The following is a 23,097-nucleotide window of genomic DNA, read 5'->3' as shown; positions in this document are numbered from 1 at the left end:
TCTCAAAAGCCATCCAGTCCATAGTCCTCATTTTACAGAAGGGGAAACTGAGACTTAGAGGACAGGATTTGCTCAAGGTCACATAAGTAGTAAGTAGCAGAGCAGAATTTCAAACTCAGGTCCTCTGACTCCATGACTTTGGCATGTTCAAGTTTCCTTTCCTTCTTTATCTTTGCATCTCCAGTGCCTTGCATGGTGCTTGGCACAAAGTACGGGTTTAATAAATGCTTCCTGAGTGATCAGTTGAACTATGATTTCCACTGTTCTTTGGGTCACCTGTAATTGTGACTCTTCTAGGAGCGACAGCCATATGACATCATCAGGAGAATGTTGACATTAAAAACATAGGACCTTTGTAAACTGCCTAGGTTTTGAAAAAATAACAATCCATTTATATGCTCATATATAGTTATGAGAGGCAGCATGACCTAATATAGAGAGGGCCTGTGTTGTTATCGGAAGACCTGGGTTCAAGTTCAGGTTCTAATATACTAGGTAAATAGGAGAGAATCACTCCATCTCTTACAGCCGTAGGCAACTCTCTAGGACTACTAAGTTCCAGACCAAATTGCCCATCTGCATCAATGGAGGGAGACTCCACACTGGGAGTCCCCTATGCTCATGCAATCATGGATCTGGACTCAGCTCTCCCCACCCCCAGTCCTATAACTTATTCATTAATTTTTCCCTCCTTTTGACTGGATAATAAATACTTTGAGGACAGGAATCATGTGCCCTATTTCGTCTTTGTACCCTGAGCTCACAGAATGGGGTATGTACTAACTGGCCATCTGACAAGGGTTCATTGAAGCAGACTGTGTGGGGATGCCAGTCTCTCTGCTGTTGAATGTCCTTGTTGATCTTGGCAACATCATCGGCACCATAAATGTACATGGTCTTGGAGAGAAACTCGTTGCCTGTCTGATCAAAAGCTTTTTTGTGCTTCAAGCCTAATAAACGTCCTTCTCACTTCCTGTCCTATGGACTGCTCAGATAGACATCCTCAAAAGGTATGAAGGCCTCAGTGGAGAGGTTATACACCCAGGAAGCACTGCCTTTCTTAATTAGTTTAACCCTTGCCTATGAGGTTCACAGTGAAATTCTGAGCCTTTTTTTTCCTTAGCATCGATGCCACAGTATTAGCTTAACAGCCTGTCACTGCTCTTACTACCTTCTCTTACTCTGGAAATAGAGAGCTCTTCACCCACCCATCAGCCCCTCAGTATGTGTGTTTATTAAGGGCTTGATATGCGCCAGTTACTGGGCTATGTTCTAGGAGGACAAATGTAATAAATGAAGCTATCCCTACACTGAAAGCTAACATTCTAACGTTAGGATTTCTCTCTCTTCTTAAAACCCTTTATGACCAGGCTTGGGATATCATCACTCCGCTGAAACTGCTTTTTGCAAAGTTACCCTTGATCTCTTTGTTTGCATAAATATGTGATGTATATATAATGTTGTCAGGTTTTTAAAAACAAAAAAAACCATGAACACTAAATGTAGGTAAACTATCCATAAAATTCTAAATGCATTTAACTTAATCAAGAGCAAAATTATGAATGCCCTTTTTTTTCAAGAACACTTAACTAGATAATCAATATATCGAAATGTGGGGGACCTAAGAGGAGATAAAATATGTGGAAATAAATGCAGAAGAAAAATAACTGAATTCTTTTATACTGAATCATATAATGAAAGAATTTGATAAACAAAATAAACTAAATATTTTCATAGAGAAACGTGGCTTAATATGATTTAATTGGAATTTAACGATGAGCCTCTTAGTTCAATTATATTAATATATTTTCCTGATTCTTTGTATGAGTAAAAGACAGAAGAAGAACACTTGGAAGGGTAACACTTACTAGAAAAAAGTCATCATGTTCAATTTGGGGAGGGTTTTTCCAAAGACTTCCTTTTTTGAAAATGCTGGAGATTTGTAGACAGTGCAGTGGCAGATGTCCGAAGCCTGTTGGCCCCATGAGTTCTGTAAATTTTCTCTACTTGCACTTTGTGCCAGCAGAGCAAGAAAACCTATATTGTTTACAGAACCAACAGATCCTTTGGATGCTTTGTTAGCCATTTCTGTGATATCCCTAGCCTTGATTTTGGAAATAATATCAGATCTTTTACCAGTTGAGTTGACCTCAATACCATGAAATCTCATAGTCCTAGGAAAGGAAGAGTCAGCTTTATTTTGGACATCCACCGATCAAAACATACTTTGTGAGGCAGGGGACCTGAAGTTCCCAGTCTCAAAGCATTTGGACTGTCTCTGTGGTTTCACTAGAGAATTATGATGTGTTACTAGTATGGAATACCAAAGAGGTGACGAGTAGGTTCTTCTGAAAGCTTAATTCACAAGTGTTAAGAACTATAGTTTTCTGTGGTCTCAGAATTCAACGTTCTTCCAGCAATCTTATGATGCTGCTCTGGAGTTTTAATAGCTTTTATCCCCAGAGGGAAGTACAAGATCTTGGTTTACCTTCTCCATGTGGTCCAGTCCAATGCTGCATTCCTTCTGCTAACAAAGCAAATGCATCCATTTCCAGGAAAAGAGATTCTTCAGTTGCTCACAGCTCCACATTTGGAAATATGACCGTGTCTTCCTCAGTTTGAGATACAAAATTTTCTGAAAAAATTTCTCCGTGAACAGAGATGACATAAGAGACACCACAGCATCTGGAATGAGTTGTTTGGCATTTTCTAATTCTACATGAGATGTTAGCAGGAAATTTGATGCTACTGATCGATTGGGGGAGAGCATGGTGTTCTCCCAGTTATCTTTCTTAAGGAAATCAGTAGTGATAGATGGTATAAATGGCCACCAGCAGTGACCAAAGTAGCCAAGGCTGAAAGTGCATTCTGGGAAGGCTCAGAAGGATATGAATTCCTAGGTGGGAAGTAGTCAAGACTGTCCAACGTGGGGGAGTACTGTCGACAATCTGTGATAAACAGCTGCCATTGAACCACTGGAAGGTCAGAAGCCATAGGTGGGCAAAGTTTTATCTGAACATTTTTAAAAGGCTTTTTACTGAGGTTCATGGTCTCCATTTTTGCCTTCAATAGCTTCATTTTATTCATCTGATTGAATTTTCAATTATCTCTTGCCTGGAAGGAGAAGGCTCAACTTCTTCATCATCATTATCATCTGAATATAAATTACAAACTGAACCGCCACTTAATAATTCATATAATGGTGTGAAAATGCCATCTCTCCTATTTACTACATGGAGGAAATTCACCTGATTTCAGGGCACTAAGAAAGTGACTTGTTTGTTCTAGGAGGCCTTCTCTCAGACCTCATTGCTACTGGAATCCATATGTTCAGCCATTTGCCAAAGAGCATCTTCTATTGCAACTCTTCTAGTATTAATCCATCATACATAGCTAATGCCAGCTTCAAGGTAGGACCTTCAGAAATGTCGCAGTCATTCAAGTAGTCATCTTTAAGCTCCATGCTGTTGCAAATTAAAAGTTGCTAACAGGTTGGAATGCCTTCCAATCTTTGAATTTTGATTTTCATGGAGATTCCAGTTTCAAAAGGTGAGATTTTCAACACAAAGCACATCCATATTGGTGTCTCAGTGAAGAATTCCGTATCCTTGTAGAAAGGAAGTTTGCAGTAAAAATAGTCTCTTGCTAGCTTCCTTAAAAAACAAAAGTTCTGGAGGCAGAGCCAAGATGATGGATGAGGGACAGCCACCCAGCTGAACCTTCCTAACACTCCCCTCCAAACACGTTTAAAATAACGCCTCAAATCAAATTTTGGAGCAGCAGAGCCAACAAAAAGTCAGGGTGAGAGATTTTTCTGGCCTAAGAAAACTTAAAAAAAGTGTGAAACACCAGGGCAGAGGTGTGGGAGAGAGTTTTGCAGAGCCCAGACTCATAGCAGTAGCAGCAATAGCTTTGGTAGCTCTCAGCCCAGACACAGTGAAGGGGTCAGATAACAGTTCAGGAAGAGTTAGTGGAGGACCTTTTGCTAGCACTGGGTACAACTGGCGCTAATTGGCAACTCTGTTGCTCATGTGCAGCTCTGAGTCAAAATTCTGGAGAGGATCTCTGATGGTAAGTCATAAGGGAGGGCCTTGGTCACAGTACAAAGCAGAGAAGAGTGCTAATGTGTGCAGCTGTGGAAAGGGCCCTTCCTTTGTAAAGACTAGAGTGCGGATCAGGAGAGCTGTGACCACCCCTCTCCCAGAATCACACCATCTTGGAAGCATTAAGACAAACAGGGTGAAATAACTTTTTTTATTATTAATTTCTTTCTTTTCAGTTTTCTACAATTACTTCCATAAGTCTGAGATTTTATCTGCCCTTCCTCCCTGAGATGACATGTGATCTTACGTGGGTTCTACACATACATTCTTATTAAACACATTTTCAAGTTGGCCATATTGCATACAAGAATTAAAATGAATGGGAGAAACCATGAGAAAAACCAAAATAAAATATAACACAAGGAAAATATTCTGCTTCACTCTGTGATCCAGTTCCGTAGCACTCTCCCTGGATGTGGAAGGCATTTTGCCTCGAGTCCATTGGGAATGTTTTAGGTCCTTGCATTGCTGTGAAGGCCTAAGTATACCAGAAAAATTCCTCTCACACTGTGGTTGTTACTGTATAGGATGTTCTCCTGGTTCTGCTCCTTTCACTCAGGATCAGTTCATGTAAGTCCTTCCAGACCTCTCTGAAGTCTTCCTGTTCATCATTTCTTATAGCATAATAGTATTCCATTATATCACAACTTGTTCAGCCATTACCCAGTTGGTGAGCATTCCCTGGATTTCCAGTTCTTGGCCACCACAAAGAGAGCTGCTGTATTTTTGTACATGTGGAACCCTTTCCCATTTTTATGATCTCTTGGGGGATACAGCCCTGGAAGCAGTATTGCTGGGTCAAAGGGTATGCACATTTTGGTAGCCCTTTGGGCATAATTCCAAATTGCTCTCCAGAATGGTTGGATCAGCTCACAGCTCCAGCAACAATGAATTTAGTGTTCCAACTCTGCCACATCTTCAGCAACATGGATCATTTTCCTGTTTTGTCATGTTAGCCAAACTGATAGGTGGTGTGATATGGTCCCTCAGTTTTTTTGGTTTGCATCTCTCTAATCAATAGTGATTTAGAGCACTTTTTTCATGTGACTATAGATAGCTTTAATTTCTTCCTCTGAAAACTCCCTGTTCATATCCTTTGACCATTTATCAATTGAGGAATGACTTGGATTCTTGTACGTTTGACTCTGTTCTCTTATGTGTTTTAGAAATAAGGCCTTTATCGCAGACGCTAGCGGTAAAAATTTTTTCCCAGATTTCGTTGAAAGAGAGAGTTGAGTTCAGGGAAATGAATTGACTATGAGTTAAACCAAGCAGTTAGTAAAGAAAACCAAAAATGTGAAAAAATAGATAATGTGAAACATCTCATTGGAAAAACTGACCTGGAAAATAGATCCAAGAGATACAATTTAAAAGTTATGGGACTACTTGAAAGCCATGATCAAAAAAAGAACCTAGGCATTATCTTCCATGAAATTATCAAGGAAAACTGCCCTGATATTCTAGAACCAGAGGGCAAAATAAATTTTGAAAGAATCCACCAGTCACCTCCTGAAAGAGACCCGAACAGAGAAACTCCTAGGAATATTGTGGCCAAATTTCAGAGTTCCCAGATCAAGGAGAAAATACTGTAAGCAGCTAGAAAGAAACAATTTGAGTATTGTGGAAATACAATCAGGATAACACAGGATCTGGCAGCTTCAACATTACAGGATCAAAGGGCTTGGAATGGGATATTTCAGAGGTCAAAGGAACTGAGATTGAAACCAAGAATCACCTACCCAACAAATCTGAGTATAATACTTCAAGGGAATAAATGGTCATTCAGTGATATAGAGGACTTTCATTCATTCATATTGAGGAAAAGACCAGATCTGTATAGAAAAATTTGACTTCCCAAGACAGGAATCAAGAGAAGCATGAAAAGGTAAACAGAAAAGAAAAATCATAAGACTCTCTAAAGCTGAATTGTTTGCATTACTACATGGAAGAAAATATAACTCTTGAATCTTTTCTCAGTATTTAGGTAGATGGAGAGATTGTACATACACATATATAGATAGAGAGTACAGGGTGTGTTGAATCAGAAGAGATGATGCCCACACAAAAAAAATAAAATAAAGATTAAGGAGTGAAGGGGGAAAATACCAGGAAGAGAGAGGGAGAAATGGAATGGGGCAGGCTGTAACTCATAAAAGAGATAAGAAAAATCTTGTTCAATGGAGGAGAAAATAGAGAAGGGGAGAGGGGGAAAATGAAGCTACTCTCTCCACATGTGGCTGAAGGAGGGAATAACATGCTCACTAAATTTGATATGAAAATTTATATCACACCACAGGAAAGGAAGGAGAGGAGGCGACAAGTGGGGTGAGGGGAATGTTAGAAGGGAGGGCAAATGGGAGAAGGGAGTCAATAGAAATAAATACTTTTGAGAAGGGACAAGGTCAATTATGGGTGGATAGAGTAGGACAGAGGGCAATATAATTAGTATTACACAACATGATTATTATGGAAGTCTTTTGCAAAACAATACATATTTACTCTATTGAATTGCTTCCCTTCTCAGTGGGGCTGGGGAAGGAGGAGGGAGGGAGAGAAGTTGGAATTCAAAGTATTAGCAACAAATGTTGAGAATTTTTATTGCATATAATCGGGAAATAAGAACTACAGGGAATGGGGTATAGAAATTTATCTTGCCCTACAAGAAAAGAGAGAAGATAAGGATAAGGGAAGGGTGGGGTGTGATAGAAGGGGAGGGTACATTGAGGGAAGGAGTAATCAGAATGCAAGGTATTAGGAAGGGGGGAGGGGAGTGATGGGGAGAAAAATTGGACACGTTACAAAGTGAGATAAAAGCAATTAGTATTAAAACAATTGACTGAATTAATTACTGAGAGTAAATCAATGACATCTTTAGTTTGGGGAAAAGAATTTTAGTCTAAATTTCCTAGAGGAAGGTAACCTCGGATAAAATTTGGCATTGATGGAAAAGTTAAGGTTCTAATGGTAAATTTGATTTCATGATTGCTATTTAATCAGGAAGTAGAACATGTATAGAAAGGCATGTAAGCCACTTAAGACTTGCCTCAAAAGATGTTCCTTGGCCCAAGTGAAATTATAATCATATTTGAAACCTGGTTATTGGAACTTGCCATTTTTAGATGCTATGGGACTATTAAGTGAATGTTCTTCTGAGTCTAACTCCAGGTACGGGTAGCAAGAAAGGCAGTCTGAGCCTCCAATCCATGATGCCAGTAAGCTGGTGAGATGCTGGTATGAACTGTAAAAGGGTGATCTCATGGGAAGGGTGGGAGAGCAGCTGTTCAGCCTGGGCTGAGGTAGGATTCTCCTGACTCAATTTCCCCACTGACACCTGGCAGACTTTAAGCCCGACTGAATGCAAGTGGACAATCTAATCCTGCCTGGAACTGACATGAAGTTGGGGAGATATTATATCCCTGCAATGTCCCTACTCTTGGTGGCAATTTCCTACAGTCAAAAAGTTTGTAAGCTTAATACCAGATCTATTAAATTATAGATTATTGGAAGGGGAACATCCAAGGTTAAGTCTAAAATTAAGCTATTAGGCATAGGACTTTAGCCCAACAACAATAAGTTAGGGTCCTTTAATTCTTAGTAATACTGTGGAGACAATTAAGTCAAGAGCTTGTGAAGTTAGCAACTTAAATATTATTTGTGTCTCAGTTGGTTAATGTTTTAAAAAAAATTCTTTTGTGGTCCACATTGTAAATGATTTAAAAAGAAGTATCACCTGACCAAAAGTTTGAATTGTTTTATCTGTTATAAACTGTGTTAAAAATGAAAAATAGAATTAAAAAAAAAAATTCTACAATGTGCCATGCACTGTGCAAATACAAAGAAAGGCAAAAAATAATCCCTGATCTCATGGAGCTTATAATCTAATAGGAGAGACAATATGTAAACAATTATGTATAAATATTGTCTCACACACGAGGTGTAAGAAAACTGAAAGCGTAGGAAGGAATCAAGTTATGAAGAAATTTGAATGTCAAAGTCAGTCATCATGCATGTTGCTGTTACTGTGTAAAAAAAAAAAAAATCAGCCTACCCACGAGCAACTGATGTTTTTCCACTTACTTAGATCTGACTTTATTTGTGCAAGAAGTGTTTTGTAATTATGTTCACATAGTCCCTGGGTTTGTTTTGGCAGGTAGACTCCCACATATTTTCTAGTGACTACCCTAGCTTTAAATGAGATTTCTCTTTCCATCTCTGTTGTTGAGCTTTGTTAGTAACGTAGAGAAATGCAGATGATTTGTGTGGGTTTATTTTGTAACCTGCAACTTTGCCAAAGTTTATAATTTCAAGTAGTTTTTTACTTGTATCTCTGGGATTCTCTAAGTATATCATCATATCATCTGTAAACAGTGATAACTTAGTTTCTTCTTTGCCTATTCTAATTCCTTCAATTTCTATTTCTTCTCTTATTGCTAAAGCTCACCTTTCTAGTACCATATTGAATAACAGTGGTGATAATGGACATCCTTGTTTCAGCCCTGATCTTATTGGAAATGCATCTAGCTTATCTCCATTGCATAGAGTGCTTGCTGGTGGTTTTAGGTAGATAGGTAAAGTAACTTAGCCACAGTCACAGCTATTAAGGGTTTGAGTTAACATTTGATTTTGTGTCTTCCAAGACTCCAGATCCAGTGCTCTATCCATTGCAGTGCCACCTAGCTGACTCTACTGATTTAGGTGCTTCTTGTTGGCGCCATCTTGATGTGTCTATCTTTTCCCCAATTTTCAGTTGACCCTTTCCTTTCTCTGACTCACTTGCCATATTTTGAACTTGCCTTTATGTGTCTCACCTCCCTGCCCTTGCATAAATTTTTCCCTCACCTTGGAACATTCTCTGTCCTGAGCTTCCATCAAGGCGCTCAGCTCACGGGAAACTTTGAAAGGCCTTTCCTAATAGCTTCTGGTGCTTAGCAGCCCCTGCAGGTTGGGTTGTATTTTTTTTCTACCTGGTTTTTGTTTACTTATCTGTAAATGCCTTCCCACTAGTCCAACATAATCTCCTTGAGAGTGGGAATTGCTAGGCTTTTGCCTTTATATCCCCAGGGCTGAGCACAATGTCTAGGTGCTTAATAAGTACTTGTGAGGCTGAATTCTTGAGTATTCTAGAATGTCTAAGAACTGGCATCTATTCTCTGGTTTCAGTCTTCTCCTGGACTCTTTTTAAACAGGGGATCCTAACTTGGGGCCATGAGCTTTTAAGAAAAATGTTTTTGATAACTATAATTGAATGGAATTGTTTTCCTCTATAATCTTGTGTGTTTTATTTTATGCGTTTAAAGACTGTAGTTGCAGCCAGGGTCCAGGACACGCCAAGGGTGGAGCCTCATCTGGACACTCTTCATTTGCTCTTTGGTTTTCCTTCAATTTCCTCACTTATTGTGAAGGTTCTCGGCTTCTGTTTGCTCTTGCAAGGGTTGAGCTTTCCTTCCTGTGTGTGTGCTTGTGTGGGAGGGTTGGGGGGGACATCCCATCAGATCTTTTTTTTAAACAGAATCACAGCATCTGAAAGGTGGAAGAGTCCTCGGTGGCCATCTCTGCTACTTATTGCCTGTGTGACCTTGAGACATTGGCTCACCTTGAGTCACCAAAACCCCCCGGATCCCTTTCAGACAAATGACAGTCTAGCTATGTGTGCAAACATTTAATTTACTATCTGGGAGTGTCTTTGGCATTGGATGGTGGGGAGAGGCATCTGGGAGCAGAACCCTCCAAGGGGTTATTTTTATCAGCTAGGAGTGGGCCATACCAGATAATGCCTTGACCTCTAGATTTCTGACATATGAATCCTGCAAAGGGGGAGGGGTAGGAGGGACTTGAAGCTGCCATCAGGGTTCACCAAGCCCTGGTTGGTAGCAGATTATTCCCAATCTGTAAATGTTTTATTGCCCAAGACCCTTACTTCTTACAACTTAAGAGAATGCAGTGGGGTTTAGGTTGACAGACACTGGCTTAACTGATCTGAGGTCTCTCCTGGAGCTGGGATTCCCAGAGCTAGACTGATATGCCAACAGACCCCTCGAAGTTATAAATGGCCTGGCTGTCCTAGGCAATCCCCAGTGGAGAAGCTACTGGAGCAAATGTGCGACTCCCCCCTTGCTCCCCAGAAGTGAAGAAATGACTCTTTGTGTGGGGAACAGCCAGGTGGCAGCAGCCCTGCTCAGCAGCTGGCGGTCCTGAGCTCAAGGGGATGGTGTAGGGCTTGTGGGAAGTATCCTGGACATGGAATCGGAGGACCTGAGTGCCGGAATAGACTTACAAAGAAGGGAAACAGGCCAACCAAGTTGTTCAGATGGATGTACAAGAGAAAAAAGAAGTTGTGGAAAAGTGAGAGATTATGTACCCAGAATAGCTGAAATGAATTTCTCAACAGCTGGGAAATTTGGCAGAGGGAGGAACAAATTCCTTTCCCCCTCCTCACCCTGGCTGATACAGGAGCATGGTAGCAGCCTGGGGGCCCTGTATGCTGGAGGACCTGACAAAGATAGCTGGGAAGGGGCTGCTAACTGAAGGGAGACTTGGGCAGAAATGGAACGGATCAGTGGCATGCATGAAACAATAAAGATTGGATCTCTCAATTGGCATGGGGTGAGGGGCCCCACATAATGGAGAACTCTAGCTAGTCCTCCCCATCATGTCTGAGACTCTGCTTGGAGTGGCTGGTGTTTCAGGGGAAAGGGGTGGTGCAGGAATCAATCCAATAAACATTAATTAAGCACCTACTGTGTGCTAGGCACTGTATGAAATGCTAGGGACACAAAGACAAAAACAGTCCCAGACCTCCAAAAGCAGAAGAGCAATTAGGGCTGAATATAGAGATGAAGGAGTCCTATAGACATTCCCATGGGAGCTGAGGAGAGAGAGACAGAGAGCACAAGCGAGCCTGGGACAGTTCCTTGGGCATATACCCAAAGTGAGGAGGCCGCAAAAGGAGAGAGAATGAACTACCTTTGAATGAGGAAACTGAGGCCCAACATTGATTTGGGATTTTTATTTTAATACACTTTGTGTCTGTTTTGAAAGAAAGATGTCCACATTATCCATGTTAGTGGGGTAGATCAAAAGATCAGATCTGTTGATTCCTATTACCTCCCCTCAAAGAAATATGAAAGGAAAAATATTCTGAATTTAGAGGTGAATATAACCCTTAGCAGTTAAGTCCAACCCATTATTTTCCAGAGAAGTTGAGTGAATTGCCCCTAGTCATATGAATGATAAGGGCAGAGCCAAGATTTGAACCCAGGCAAAGATAAAACTCAAAAGAACTCTTACATTTAGACTAGAAGCAGTTCTAGAAATAAGAATAGCAAACGACAGTAGTGATAATTAGTGTTCCTATAGGTGATAAGTAAATATCTCGTTTTATCCTTACAATGATTAATCCTGGCAGGTAGGTGCCATTATTATTTCTACATTTGGGAATGAGGAAACTGAGGCAGACAGAGGTGAGGTGACTTACCCAGAGTCATGTGGTAAGTGTCTGAGGCTGGCTTTGAACTCAGGTCTTTCTGACTCCAGACCCTCTATTTGCTGTGCCACCTATCTGCCATCTGTCTTTGGGACTAATAGTTTGTTCATTCAAGGATCTTTAATCTTTTCACAAAATGTCTTTTGTCATACTGTAAATTGCCTGCTTATAAGTGGGGAGTCAGTCTCAGCATGCTGGTGGACAGAATCATAACTAGTACAGGGCAAAAAGGGCATTGCCCCAGGGCAGAAATGCATGTGAGAGGGGCTCTTTGCTCCCCAGAGCCTGTGGTGCTTCCTTGAGGCTGACTGCCACTCCCACAATACTCCTGTCATGGTGGGCCCCAAGGTTGTTCTTCCTGAACCCTCTAATGGGCAAGGGTGGCTCCTTCGCCCTACCCATCTACACCTCCATCAAACTGGCCTGTACATCACTACAGCCATCTTGCAGGTAGAGTTCCAGGTAGCTAAGCCTGCTGAGTGGTAGGAACCATGCCAAGAGGGTCCCAAGTTTCCCCACCTTTGGGCACCGGAGCCTGGAGAAGAAAACTGTTAAAAGTTAGCTAAGACCTTTGTGTTATGGAATGGATAGAGATGGCAGAGAAATCACATGAGGTTTCTGGCCAAGGAAAGGACTAGCCAGGGCTACATGGAGAGCATGAGCTGGCCACGCTCCTCCCTTCCTCCATATCTTCCCCCTTCTGTCCCACAATGATCACCCCAGTGAAGGTGCTCATCACACTGTCCCTTGGACTGCTGCAGCACCCTCCTCATTGGTTTCCTGTATCCAGTCTCTCCTTTCTGCAACTCTTGTCTTCCAAATATCATAGATTCAGCAAGAGAGGGGAGCTTAGAACCCTTCTCCTCCCATGCCTGTCCTTTACTAGATGAGGAAATTAAGACTTACAGGGGTTAAGTGACTTGCTCAGGGCCACGCAGGTTGTCAATGACAAATGCCAAACTGATCATCCGAAAGCACCAGTCTGTCCACGGCACTCCCTTCCTCAAGAGTTTTCATCAGCAGGGGGTGGAGCCAATATGGCAGAGTAAAAGCCGAGAATTGCTAGAGCTCTCCCCCCAAACCCGGCTAAATACCTGTAAAAACTGACTCTAAACAAATTCTGGAGCTGCAGAACCCACAGAATGACAGAGTGAAGCAAATCTCCAGCCCAAGACAGCCTGCAGGGTTGAGGGGAATTATCTATCGTGTCACTCTGGAAACAGAATACATGCCAGCATGGGTCCCCAACGGCACAGATGGGACCTGAGCAGACCTTGGAGGGACTGAGTCTCTGGCACTTGTGGTGGTTCCCAGACTTCACAACCCCGAACTTCAAAGGAAAAATTGGAAGGTGAGTGGAAAAGAACCTCTTGGACCCATGTGAGAGAGTGGAGTGGTCCAGCCCCAGCCTTAGGTGGGGAGGGGGGCAGAAGAACCTGTGGCAGCCACAGCAGTAACAGGGGCATCAGCTGTTTCTGGAGCTCTAGGCCCACAGATTATGGGGGAATCCAGTGGCTGATGGTATACCCTCCCCCACCCCCACTGGAAGGAGAGAACTATCTTCATGAAAAGCTCAAAAGTCAAGTACATGACTGGGGAAATGAGCAAAAACAGGAAAAAGAATCAGACTATAGAATCTTACTTTGGTGACAAGGAAGATCAAAAGATACAAAGTCAAAGCTCCTACATCCAAAGTCTCCAAGAAAAATATGAATTAGTCTCAGGCCATGGAAGAGCTTTAAAAAGGATTTTGAAAATATGTAAGAGAAGTAGAGCAAAAATTGGGAAGAGAAATTGAGGGTGGTGCAAGAAAATCATGAACAACGAGTCAGCTGCTTGGTAAAGGGGACCCAAAAAATGCTGAAGAAAAATAACACCTTAAAAACTAGACTAACTCAAATGGCAAAAGAGATCTAGAAAGCCAATGAGGAGAAGAATGCCTTAAAAAGCAGAATGGCCAGATAGAAAATGAGGTCCAAAAGCTCACTGAAGAAAATAATTCTTAAACCATGATCAAAAGAAGAGCCTAGACATCATCTTCCATGAAATTATCAAGGAAAACTGCCCTGAGATTCTAGAACCAGAGGGCAAAATAAATATTCAAGGAATCCGCAGAACACCGCATGAAAGAGATCCAAAAAGAGAAACTCCTAGGAACATTGTGGCCAAATTCCAGAATTCCCAGGTGAAAGAGAAAATATTGCAAGCAGCTGGAAAGAAACAATTCAAGTATTGTGGAAATACAATCAGGATAACACAAGATCTAGCACCCTCTACATTAAGGGATCGAAGGGAATGGAATAGGATATTCCAGAAGTCAAAGGAACTAGGACTAAAACCAAGAATCACCTACCCAGCAAAACTGAGTATAATACTTCAGGAGAAAAAATGGTCTTTCAATGAAATAGAGGATTTTCAAATTTTCTTGATGAAAAGACCAGAGCTGGAAAGAAAATTTGACTTTCTAACACAAGAATGAAGAGAACCAGGAAAAAGTGAACAGCAAAGAAAAGTCATAAGGGACTTACTAAAGTTGAACTGTTTACATTCCTACATGGAAAGACAATATTTGGAACTCTTGAAACATTTCAGTATCTGGGTACTGGGTGGGAGTACACACACACACACATGCACACATACATAGAGACAGAGTGCACAGAGTGAATTGAAGAGGATGGGATCATGTCTTAAAAAAAAAATGAAATCAAGCAGTGAGAGAGATATTGGGAGGAGAAAGGGAGAAGTTGAATGGGGCAAATTATCTCTCATAAAAGAGGCAAGCAAAAGACTTATTAGTGGAGGGATAAAGAGGGGAGGCAAGAGAAAAACATGAAGTCTATCCCATCACATTCCACTAAAGGAAAGAATAAAATGCACACTCATTTTGATAGGAAAACCTATCTCATAATACAGGAGAGTGGGGGACAGGGGCACAAGCAGGGTGGGGGGGAGGATGGAGGGGAGGGCATGGGGAGGAGAATGCAATCCGAGGTCGACACTCATGGGGAGGGAAAGGATCATAAGAGAATAGAAGTAAGGGGGGACAGGATAGGATGGAGGGAAATATAGTTAGTCCTATACAACACAACTAGTATGGAAATCATTTGCAAAACTACACAGATTTGGCCTATATTGAATTGCTTGTCTTCCAAGGGGAAGGGCTGGGGAGGGAGGGAGCTAAAGAAGTTGGAACTCAAAGTGTTAGGATCAAATGTAATGTTCTTACCACTGGGAAATAAGAAATACAGGTTAAGGGGTAAAGAAAGCTATCTGGCCCTACAGGACAAAAGAGAAGACGGAGACAAGGGCAGAGAAGGAGGATAGAAGAGAGAGTAGAGTGGTCACAGGGGCAATTAGAATGCTTGGGTTTGGGGGGGGAGGGGATAAAAGGGGAGAAAATTTGTAACCCAAAATTTTGTGAAAATAAATGTTAAAAGCTAAATAAAAAGAAAAAAAAAGAATTCTTTAAAGATTAAAATAGAGCGGCAGATGGAAGCTAATGACTTTATGAAAAATCAAGAAATTATAAAACAAAACCAAAGGAGTGAAAAAAACAGACGATGTGAAATATCTCATTGGAAAAACAACTGTTGGGGGCGGAGTCAAGATGTCAGAGTAGAGAGACGCACATACTATAGCTCTTCCCCCCACAATCCATAAAGTACCTGTAAAAAATGACTCTAAACAAAGTCTTAGAGCATCAGAAGCCACAAAACATCAGTGAAAGAGATTTCCAGCCCAAGGTAACCTGGAAAGCTGACAGGAAACATCTATCACACAGGGCTCTAAGCAGAGCGCAGCCCACAGAGCCCAGCCCAGCCCAGCCTTGGCTATTCAGCACCAGCAGGAAAAGGACCGGAACAGACCTCGGGGGCAGAATCCCCAGCAGCAGCAGCAGTTCTCAGATCCCCCAACCTACAAGCACCAAAGAAATCTTCAAAGGTCAGTGAGAAAGCTTTTTCATCTGGGAAAAAGAACATGGTCTGGCCCCCGCCAGCAGCAGCCACTGCTTTAGTGGGCAGTTTCCATTGTTGGAGCCCTGCCTGAAGCCCCTGGGGAAACTGAACAGCTGATCAGATCTCAGCCCTGAATGGTGACCCTGGGGTAAGGAGGAAGAGCATGGAGAGGAAATTCTATTACTCACGGATTCTGGACAGATAAGTTTTTGGTTGCTCCCAGACCAGTGTGCAAGCCAGGAGAGCCTGGATTTTACCTCCTTGGAGGAACTGAGAACTTTCAGGTTCCCAGGGTAGTTTACCCTCCTCTTGACAAAGGATTCAAAAGTCAAGTAACTGGCTGGGAAAATTCCCAAAAAGGGGGGAAAATGAGACTATTGAATGTTACTTTCTTGGTGAACAGGCATTTTTTTCCATCCTTTCAGATGAGGAAGAACAATGCATACTGTCAGAGGAAGTCGAGGCTTTTGCATCTCCAGTACCTCCAAAATAAATATGCAACAGTTTCAGGCCATGGAAGAGCTTGAAAAGCGAGTCAACAGCTTGCTAAAGGAGACCCCAAAAAATGCTGAAGAAAATAACACCTTTAAAAATAGGCTAATTCAACTGGCAAAAGAGGTCCAAGAAGCCACTGAGGAGAAGAATGCTTCGAAAAGCAGAATTAGCCAAGTGGAAAAAGAGCTTCAAAAGCTCACTGAAGAAATCAGTTCTTCATAAATTAGAATAGAGCAGATGGAAGCTAATGACTTTATGAGAAACAAAGAAATTGTAAAACAAAACCAAAAGAATGAAAAAATAGAAGATAATGTGAATTATCTCATTGGAAAAACAACTGACCTGGAAAATAGATCCAGGAGAAACAATTTAAAAATTATGGGACTACATCATCTGTCATGGAATCATCAAGAAAAGTGCCTTGATATCCTACAATCAGAGGGCAAAATAAATATTGAAAGAATCCACTGATCACCTTCTGAAAGATCCCAAAAGAGAATATTGTAGCCAAATTCCAGAGTTCTCAGGTCAAGGAGAAATATTGCAAGCAGCTAGAAAGAAGCAATTAGAGTATTGTGAAAATACAATCAGGATAACACAGGATTTAGCAGCTTCTACATTAAGGGATCAAAGGGCTTGGAATATATTCCAGAAGTCAGAGGAACTAGGGTTAAAACCAAGAATATCACCTACCCAGTGAAACTGAGTATGACACTTCAGGGGAAAAAAGGTCATTCAATGAAACAGGGGACTTTCAAGCATTCATGATGAAAAGACCAGAACTGAATAGAAAATTTGACTTTCAAACACAAGAATCAAGAGAAGCATGAAAAGGTAAATAGGAAAGAGAAATCATAAAAAATAAAATTAAGAGGTGAGAGAGGAACATAGTGGGAAGAGAAAGGGAAAAATGGAATGGGGCAAATTATCTCATAAAAGAAGCAAGAAAAAGCCTTTGCAATGGAGGAGAAAAGGGAGGAGGTGAGAGGGAAAAAGTTAAGCTTACTCTCTTCACATTTGGGTTCAGGAGGGAATAACATGCTCACTCAATTTGGTATGCAAAATCTATCTTACACCATAGGAAAGCAGGGGAGAAGGGGACAAGTGGGGTGGGAGGGCAAATAGGAGGAGGGAGTAATTAGAAGTAAACACTTTTGGGGAGGGGCAAGGTCAAAAGACAGAATAAAATAAATGGGCAGGATAAGGTGGAGGGAAATATAGTTAGTCTTACACAACATGACTATTATGGAAGTCTTTGGCAAAATGACACATATATAGCCTATATTGAATTGCTTCCCTTCTCAGTGGCAATGGGTAGGGAGGGAGGGAGAGAATTGTTTTTGCATACAACTGGGAAATAAGAAATACAGGTAATGTGGTATAGAAATCTATCTTGCTCTACAAGAAAAGAGAGAAGATAAGGATAAGGGAAAGGGGGAGGTGTCATAGAAGGGAGAGTATATTGAGACAAGAGTAATCAGAATGCAAGGCATTATGGAGCAGGGGAGGGGAGAAATGGGGAGAAAATTTGGAACTCAAAATTTTGTGAAAATGAATGTTGAAAAACTAAAAACAAATAGTAAAAAAAAAAAGAGAGAGAGAGAAACAACTGACCTGAAAAATAGATCCAGGAGAAGAAATAGATATTTAAAGAATCCAACTATCACTTCCTGAAAGAGATCCCAAAAGGAAAACTCCTAGGAATATTATAGCCAAATTGCAGAACTCCAAAGTCAAGGAGAAAATATTGCAGGCAACTAGAAAGAAACAGTTTGAGTATTGTGGAAACACAAGACCTAGCAGCTTCTACAGTAAGGGATAGGAGTGCTTGGAATATGATATTCCAGAGGTCAAAGGAGCTAGAATTAATATCAAGAATCACCTACTCAGCAAAACTGAGTGTAATACTAAAGGGGAAAAAATTATCATTCAATGAAATAAAGGATTTTCTAGCATTCTTGATGAAAAGACCAGAACTGAATAGAGAATTTGACTTTCAAACACAGGAATCAAGAGAAGCGTGAAAAAGTAAACAGGAAAGAGAAATCATAAGGATTTCTAAAGTTGAACTGTTTACATTCCTACTTGGAAAGATAATATTTGTAACTTGAGACTTTTCTCAGTGTTAGGGTAGTTGGAGGGATTATATATATATATATATATATATATATATATATATATATATATATATATATATATAGACAAGAGGGCACAGGGTGAGTTGAATAGGAAGGGATGATAGCTAAAGAAATAAAATTAAGGAGTGAGAGAGGAATATATTGGGAGGAGAAAGGGAGAGATAGAATGGAGTAAATTATGTAACATAAAAGAAGCAAGGAAAAGCTTTTTCAATGGAGGGGAAAAGGGGGGTGAGAGGGAAAGTGAACCTTACTCTCATCAGATTTGGCTTAGGGAGGGAATATGCACGCTCAGTTTGGTGTGAAAATCTATCTTACTGTACAGGGAAGTAGGGGGATGGAGATAAGCAGGAGGGAGATGATAGAAAGGAGGGCAAATGGCAGGAAGGGGATAATTAGAAGCAAACACTTTTGAGGAGGAATAGAATCAAAAGAGAATAGAATAAATGGGTGGGATATGATGGAGGGAAATACAGTCTTTCACAACATGACAGTTATGGGAACGTTTTACATGATGACACATGTATAACGTATGTGAAATTGCTTGCCTTCTCAGTGAGGATGACTTTTGGAGATGGAGAAGGGGAGAGAAATTGGAACTCATTTAAAAATAAATGTTAAAAATTGTTTTTACATGCAACTGGTAAATAAGACGTACGGGCGATGGGGTATAGAAATCTATCTTGCCTTATAAGAAAATAGAGGGGAAGGGGATAAGAAAAGGGAGGGGTGTGATAGAAGAGAGGGCATATTGGGGGAAGGGGTGATCAGAATGCACAATGTCTTGGGGTGGGCAGAGGGGAGAAAATTTGAAACTCAAAATCTTGTGGAAGTGAATGTTGAAAACTAAAAATAAATTAATCCTATCACTTTGAGGATAAAACAAATTCCTCTGACGTTTAAAGCCTTTCAGTCTGTTTGAAGCCGTTTTGTTAGGCTGGAAGCCTATTGTTTGTTATTCTCCACCTCTCACCATCACTCCTCCAACTCTGCTTTCTATCTGATCTAATGAACTTGTTGTACCCTATAGGCTACTTGCTATCTCCCACCTCCATAATTTTGCAGAAACTGTCACCTGCTTTTGGAATGTTCTTGACAGTTTTCACTTAGCTCAGTGTCTGGCACATAGTAGGCATTTAATAAATGTTTGTTGAATTAAATTTGTGTTTGTTGTTTGTGAAGTCATTTTTGCCATAAAGCTTGTTCAAACTACTAACTCTGAGTGGTGTCCTGGGAACCCCTGAACCTAAAGCCACCATGCCAGTTCTGGGCCATCTCCCTGACACACTGCCTGTGCAAGTCTCCTCTTCTCCTTGGGACCTTGGGCATACCTTCCTCTCCAACTCTAGTCCCAAACCAGTCATAAGCTTAACACAACCAATCCTAGAAAAGCCAGAGCTTTCGTCATGTGCCTGGCAATGAGTAAGCACTTGCTAGATGTTTTTCCATTTTACTTCCTCTGGATTCCACGTACCTTGTGAATAAAGGAGCAACCAACGCAGGAAGTGTTGGGTGCACATGGCCCTAGGACGTGGCCTGCCTGTCTCCAGTCATGCAGGGATAAGAGGTGGTTTGGACCCACTCCCCCAGCACCCTCAGGGCCTGAGCCTCCAAGTATGGCCCTTGGCCTCCTGACAAGGCCCACCCACTCTGCCAGCCTTTCCTGTTGCAGAGCTGACTTCTCCTTGCTGTGTTCTTGCTTCATTCCCTTTGTATACATGCTGAGTGGTTTTATGTTTCCCCTCTACTTTTCCTCTCCATCCCAACCTGAAATCCATCTTCTTTATATCTCCCCTTCACTAGCCCAGTACTCCCTCTTGCTGCCTTAACCTTCTCTTCCAGCCCCAGGAGACCTCCCTGCAGTCTGGCTGGCAAATGTTATCCGCACTGCTGCACCATCTCCCCTCATATCCTGGATCTCCTTCTCAAGCTCTCAGGATCTTTGAATGGAGACTCCCTTCCTTATCACAGAGGTGGTAAGGATACCCACGACTTGCTCCAGGATGCCCTGCTGGGCCGCATCGTTGGCTTTTGTGCATCTGCAGTGTGTGTGTACCATGAAAACATTCAGGATTCTAGGACTTGGGTTGAAATCGTGGCTCTGTAACTTTCCCTCTCTGGATCTCAGTTTCTTCATTTGTAAAAAGGATCACACTGGATGAGCTCTAAGGTCTCTTCAGCTCTTGATCTATGGTCTTGCTCTAGCTATATGCCATCTTTGTCCCTTAAAAAAAGGCGCCAGGCAGGTGGTTAAACCCACTTTCGCCTTGCTACAGTTGTCTTCCACACTTGTGTTCTGCTGGTTAAACCTAATGCACATCTGCTACAGTTACTGGGGCTGTTAATAATACATTCAGACGTGTTTTCTTATTTACTACTTCATTCCTATTTCAGTGGACTCTCCCCCAAAATTTCTCCAGTAGTCTACCTTCGTTTTTTTCCCCATGGTGCTCCAGGGTCTTCCATGACTTGGCCAACAAGGGTTCCCCTTCCAATCTTACCCATTCCCTCCTATGTGTGTATAACAGAGGGTTCCTTCAGCATATTGAGAAACTGCATTTTCTCTTGACCCTAAAAGGATGGCACTCTGGCCACGTAGTTGAACAACTCAGTGTCCACTTTCCTAATGACATCCTTTATGGTACTTCTGGGTCATTTTTAGTATGTTAGCACCTGCCTATTCCCCCCCCTCCCCTCTCCATGGCTTCATGGGTCTTCAGAGACTGCCATGCTACATGAATCGTAGCCAGGCAACATCTTTTCTTGATCCTGCCTCCCAAATAAATCCAATTTCCTCAGAGATCTGGAGTTCATGTCAAATTCTTTACTTTCTGGGGTTTGAATCACTGCAAATCAGTCCCTTGGGTTCTTGTCAGTCAGATTAAGAAGCAGGGTCTCTAGCACGTGATCTCTTGCCAGGCTGCTGCTGATACCCCTTGGGAAACCATAAATCATCCCTTGGAAGGAAACAGTCCTCCCGCTGTCCTCTGCCCCTCACAAACACCAAATTGGTTTTCCTCTTTTCCCTTCACACCTCTTCTCCTTAGACCCCTCATAACATTTGGCAACCCAGCAGAATTCACTTCCTTCTCTATGCTTTTCTTCCTTCATCTGGACCCACCTTATCAGCTTCTTCCTGCTTTCACTTGGCTTTAAAGCTCCTCTCTACATGCACCTGGCCACTGAAATGGATATTCCTATTGCTGATAGGGGGGCAGGCAGGTAGCCTCTCATGGGCCTTGGCTTGGCTTCATTCCTCATGCTGTGGCTTTCCAGGTTATTTTTCTTCATCAGGTTCTGTCCACAAGATGCTTCTGTCCTCTCGTTTGTTCCTCCTCTTTAGCCTACAGTCCACTGTCCTCCTCATCCTCCTTCCCCCTCCCAGTGCCGTTACTGGCTTCTTTTTAGCATGCACCAGTCACAAGGAAGCTCATTTTGACTTTCATAACACCTCTCTGGAATAGGTTGGGCGAGGGGTGGGGAACCTCATCATTTGACAGATAAGGAAGCAAAGGCACAAAGAAAGCCCATTTGGTATTTTGCCCAAGTACACCCTGATTTTCTGACTCTGGTGCTGGTTGATGTTCTGCTAAACCACACATGACCACATGTTCCTCAACATTTTTCTGAGTTAAGATACGGTTTGTAATCAAACACACGTATTTTGCAGTCATAAACTTAACATAGAAAACATCTTAGCCGAAAAGAAAGGATCTAACAGCCATTTCAAGTGAAAAAGCATAAAGTCCAGCCAGTGGGTCTGGGTGGTGTACCTTCAGGTCACTCTCCTAAGAACTGGGCAGCCAAAAATACCCCTGGCCACAGCTCAGTTGACAAATCAAAAGCATGATGATTGAAAATGAAAGCTAAGAGTTGCCTCTAAGTTCTCTGAGTTTTTACCTAATCTGATTCACTCCTTAAGTCCTTAAAGACTTAAGGGACCTTAGAAGTCAACCATTCTATCCCCCCTGCTTGAACAGTGCCACTCATCTACAACCTATTTCAGAAAGAAATGGTCAATGAATTCACTTCTACTGTATTTATTGTATTTACTGCATATCAAACATTGATTCCCTCTCTCTTCAGCCTGCTCCCGAACAAGAGTAGGAAGGAGGGAGGAAAGAACTAAAGTGAAGCAAGTATCCACATTGCCCATGCTGAAACATGCACTTCTCATGCTTCACTTTAAGCCTGTCACCTCTGTCAGGAGTGGGGCAATGTGGTTCATCTCTGGTTCTGTTGAATTGTGGTTCACCACAAGTATTTGTGAAAGGCAACTTTAAATGTCAGGAAAACCATCCTATCCATCAGAACTATCTATAAATGGAAAAAGCTGCATCAGGGTGGCATTGGGACCCCTTTCAACTACCTGAAATTCTGTCAAGCTAAATTTGGACCAGTAACTGTGAAGGAATTCATAGAGTATTGGTCTTTTTTGTTTGGATAGAATGATTTATGCTAATAGTCTCAACTGCACAAGTTTCTTTAATCACAGTCTATAAAATGTAACATATGGTGCAACTTGGGCACCTGAAGGGCATGTCATAGTTATGCTCGTGCCAACTAGGCAATGAATTGTAACCAGTTGCACTGGTGAATGTTGGATTATAATGGTTAAATGGTTTAAAAAGCCAATATAATATCCTTGGGAACACTAAACTGAAAGATCTCTGAGTTGACCACATTCAGCCTTCTATCTGGTATGAGAGCTAGCTTTTTTGTAGAATCTTAGGAAGGAAAGTGACATCAGGTCAGTTTTTCCATTCTCTTAATCAAAGATGGAGGAACATCAAGAAGATTGCTCAGAAATGGATGGTCAATGCAGTTACGTTCAATTCAACACATATTGGTGAATGGCAAACTTTAGTTGGGTATAGGGGAAATATCTAAATGATGGAGACTAGCTTAAAGTGGAATGGGTT

General features: G+C 41.6%; 1 pseudogene; it reads right to left on the bottom strand.

Annotated features, from left to right (window-relative positions):
• Positions 1-2,527: 2,527 nt before the first annotated feature.
• On the bottom strand, positions 2,528-3,574 carry LOC140516357 (AN1-type zinc finger protein 4-like; annotated as a pseudogene).
• Between the last annotated feature and the right edge of the window lie 19,523 nt (positions 3,575-23,097).

The sequence above is a fragment of the Notamacropus eugenii genome, chromosome X (assembly GCF_028372415.1).
Source record: "Notamacropus eugenii isolate mMacEug1 chromosome X, mMacEug1.pri_v2, whole genome shotgun sequence".
In the NCBI taxonomy this organism is placed as follows: Eukaryota; Metazoa; Chordata; class Mammalia; order Diprotodontia; family Macropodidae; genus Notamacropus; species Notamacropus eugenii.
Note: the sequence above shows the minus strand (reverse complement) of the source record. Positions and strands in the feature narration are given on the sequence as shown.